Source organism: Setaria italica, chromosome IV, assembly GCF_000263155.2.
Source record: "Setaria italica strain Yugu1 chromosome IV, Setaria_italica_v2.0, whole genome shotgun sequence".
NCBI lineage: Eukaryota > Viridiplantae > Streptophyta > Magnoliopsida > Poales > Poaceae > Setaria > Setaria italica.
In genome coordinates this window covers 39,677,505-39,682,075 of record NC_028453.1, presented here as the reverse complement: position 1 = coordinate 39,682,075, position 4,571 = coordinate 39,677,505, and positions in this window count along the sequence as shown.

Sequence of the window (4,571 nt, the reverse complement as noted above, 5' to 3'; positions counted from 1 at the left end):
TGCAGGGAAGCGAGAGGAGGGGAGGGGCGGGCAGAGAAAGGAGCGGGGGTATGGGGGGAGGGCAGTATGGTCATTTTGCCATAATATTTATTGTTTTTAGTCAGTTTTAGGAGGTGAAACCAAACATGCTTTACACCATGGACTAAAAACTGACTAAAATTTTTTTTAGGAGCTAAAATTTTAGGAGGTGGGAAACAAACAGGACCAAAGTTGGGCACATCTCTCACGACCATGACCATACGAGCTCGAGTCATGATGTTAACATGTATTGGTACGTATTTGCAAAATTTTTCTTGGGTCCAAAACAAAAGTGAACATGCAAGGTATCTTTTCCCCTAAGCAGAAAAATATCTTTTTTGGCAGGACTAAGCAAAAACATCTCCTAATAGTGCTAGTTATATGTAAATACTAGTCAATCAAATGATTTTCAAAATTTAGACTTGCGCTATTTTTTTTATTTCTTTTGGGATTGTTTCTAAAAAGATGAATATGACTGTACTGCAACTACTGGACTCCTTTTTTGTTCGGAATTCTAACGTCGTCAATCGATTTTTTTGTGTATGTGGTGGCCACGCTCCTCCAGCCTTGCTGCCCGGGCCTGCTAGTGCTGCTTGGCTCCTGGGCTCCTGGCCTGACCAAGAAAGCCGAGCTCGAGCGGCCCGTAGCTAGTTGATGGTTGCAGATAATTTTTTAGTCCGGCCCAGCAGAGCGTGCGCTCCTCGAGCACGAGTGGCGGCCCGTAGATAGCTCCTGGATTCGTTTCTGATACCATTTTTGTGCGCCTAGTTTTAGATGAAATACTTTTATTTTTTAAAAGAACAAACTCATCACCAAGCAAAATCTCATGGGGGCGCCTGCGCTTCCTGGCGAGAACAGTATTAATTATTTTCAGTCAAAATCAAATTAGTGGAAGAATTTGTAATCTTTTGTAAATCCAGGTTATGTTTGATTTTCTTTGTTTTCTCTGTTTGCGTGTGCATGTGCGTCATGTATTTCATGTGGTGTCTCTTAATTTTTCTAGGGTGCATGCTCTTCATTTTTTTTGTCATGTATGTTGTTCTTAATTTTTTTTTGTTCATACCATTCTAGTTTTCCAACCAAATTTCATGTGGCCTTCATTAATATTTTTTTTCTTTTCCTACTCAATCAGTTTTTGTTATTTGGCAGATGCTATAGGGTTTGATTGTATTTGTAAAATTAGCTGACCGAATACGTTATTTTGATTAGGATTTTTGTGGTGGAACCTGCCTACCTAGGCATACAAAGTATGTGTGCTCTCATTCTCCTAGATCTTTATTGTAGAAAATAACAGTTCTACTTGTGTTTGTGGTAGGTGATGTGTCATGTGTTTGTCGACATCTGGCGGCCTATTATCTCAGACATATACATACTAGGATGATCGGCGCGCTAATGCTAAGTCAATTGACGACAGCCAAACTTCTAAGTGCGCGGGAGAGACTAAAGAAAGATGTGTCGATTAAGTAAGGGATCATAGGATTTGCAAAGCATGTACATAGACACAAAACGTAGTACAGAAAATGAAACAGTAGCATGGAAGCAAGAGGTTTTAACATTTTACAGCACTTTCTTTCGGTACAGTTCCTGCATAATGAAAAGATGACATCTTTAACCTTTTAAAAATCTACTCATATGAGAAACAACTGTCTCATAATAATCGCTCACAGCTCAGCTGTGGCATAAGGTAGATATGAATTAAGTTTCAGTGGACAATTGTTTCATGCTGCTTTTGGACGTGCCTTCATACTCTTGTAACTACCCAGCAAATATCCTTTACGAAAAACAGTACACAATCTCGTAAATGAGATGTGTGCACATAGACAACATCGATTCCATGGTTAGGGTAATTATGGCTTTCTGTCATTTTGGACAGCATTGTAATAGGTGAAGTTACTACAGGTGGCAGTTTTCACTTCTCAGTATTTGCTTGGCATTACCTATTGCTGTCTGACAAACCACATATCAACCATGCTTAGACATAATTTGCTGGAGCAATGGCAGTATATTGCCGGCCCCTGATGTAGCATGCTTGCATAATCAGCAGGTAGCCCAACAGAAGCCCATTACTGTTATGAAACGTGGAATTAGCAAATGTCACATGATATGCGGCATTGTTCAGATTGAAGGAGCAATTGGCCAGTCCCTGAAACACTTGAATTAGACCAAGAAAGGTGCTTTCTGCCTGTGTTGGGATCAATGTGATACACAGACTGTTAAGGTGTACCTGTGGCCATAACACCTTGCTATTTGTGATAGAATGTAAGCTTGAGCGCTCCTGTCGCCTGAATCAACAAAATTAGCTCTTTGATGACATAACCAAAGAGGATAAAGTTAACTGTAGCATCTTTTCCCAAAACCCTGGGACCTGGTTCTTAGACAGTCATGTGATATTTGTAAAGAGGAGCCATATGGATACATTAGGCATGGAAACTAAATCAGCAAAGTCTTGTGAGAAGTGTTATCAATTTATTATGAATGCCAAGGTACCCTGGCTCAGCAGCTTATGCAGGACATGAAGCATCTGTAGTCGTCGTACCTCCTTGTAAAGCAGTATCTGAAAATTATGTTACCTATTCAATTTTTTTACATTTCAGCACATTACGGTTCATTTAGATTCATACATTAACCCTGAAAACTGAATTTCGTCATAATTCTGCTCTTTGGAATACCAATCCATGGAGGAAGATGCAGTAGCATATGCTCGCAGAGAAGAAAAACTGTAACTGGTAGGTAGATTTATACCATGGTGGGAATAATGTTGTAATAATAATGCATAAAAGAATTAATTTTAGGTGGTGACCCCTTAGCACAAATGGTTGAGAAAAATGTAAGCACCTATAGCGCTAAATGTGGTGGTGAGTTCAGAACACTAACTCCTCATGAACACAGGTCACATAATCAGCATCAATGAACATAAATCTTAATAAAAAATGAAATCAAGGAGCAGATGCAGGAAAATCGGTGGCACCTTTCTTAATGCTGAATAATCCACCCAAATTAAATAATTGATCAAACAATGTGAACCTGTGCTTACCTGCTGGAACTCTCATCACAGCAGCTAGGGGAAAGCACAGGAGAGCAGAAGCTGAAGAAGACATCAGGCACCTGCTGAGGTGGATCGTGTGCTTTAGGAACAGCATTGGTGTTTTGCTCTTGTGGAAAGTGGTTTACTGCTCCTTGGATGTACTGGAAGTTATCTTGGATGCTGCGCCCCCTGATGAATGCACTTAGACTGTGTGACACTAGTGTACTTAGGTGAGGTTGCAGTCTATTTGCTAGGATTTTGCCCATCAATTTAGCCACGCTATGCATCAGACTTATTGGCCTAAATTCATTTGCCATGTTTGCCACCTCTTTTTTTGGTAGTAACATTATATTGGCACTGTTTAATAAATTCCAGTGTGCCCCTCGCAGATTATAGAGTTGTTGTATTGCTGCCACCAGGTCAACTTTGATAGATCTCCCAACACTGCTTGTAGAACAAACCAATGAAACCATCGGGCCCTGGTGCTTTTTCTGCAGGTGTGTTAAGGACTGCCCTTTTGATTTCTTCCTCACCGATCGGATTCTCCAACTGGCCCAGCTCATGTGTTTGTGTGTTTAAGTAGTCCCAGTTCAGAGTTTGACTCCTTGGTGTGTTTGTGCCCAAGAGAGCGCTAAAATGACGGAGGAGCTCCTTTGCCTTGTCACTGTGAGCAGTCACTGTTGTTGTCGGTGTTTTCAGAGAAGGTATGGAGTTCTTTCGCCTTCTAGCATTTGCTCTCAGGTGGAAAAGTTTTGTATTTGCATCACCAAGCTTGATCCAAGTTAGGCGCGATCGCTGGCGAATCTTTATTCTTCGTACTGCTGCAAGTTCTAATACCTTCAGTTTTGCTCTTTTGCGTAGTGCTATCTCCACTGTAGGTAGCTGACGCAACTCTTGTGGCTGGTCCAGGAGCAAGATGATCTCATTTGCAATGTCAGCTTGCAATTTTAAAGCTCCAGTCTGCTGTCTTCCCCATCTTTTCAGTGTTTTTCCAAGTCTAGAGAGTTTGATGTGCAAGGTTCTGATGCTATCGCTGGATTGAATTGGTTTGCTCCAGCTGCGTTGAACTGTCTCCATGAAGCCAGGCAATCTGACCCAGAAGGATTCAAACCGAAATCCTCTATGTGTTGTCGGGCGCGGTGGACAAGTGAGCAGCATGGGACAATGGTCTGATACTGAACTCGAGATTGCTTGCAAGTGGCATGTTGGATGAGCCAATTCCCATTCCTGTGTGCAAAATATGTGGTCGATCTTTGTGAGTGTCGGGTTTTCTGTTTCACTGGAGCATGTGAACTGCCTCCCATGAAGATGGAGCTCTTTCAGATCAAGGGCATCCAAGGTGGTTCTGAAGCTGTTCAGCATTCTTCTATTGATTCGGCCATTGTTCTTGTCGGCAGCTCGATAGATTAAATTGAAATCTCCCATTATTGTCCACTTGGGAAACATTCTAGTATGGATAAGCTGCATTTCAGTTAGGAACTCTAGCTTTTCAGGGTCTGCTTGCGGGCCATAAACTCCTGTTAGGCTC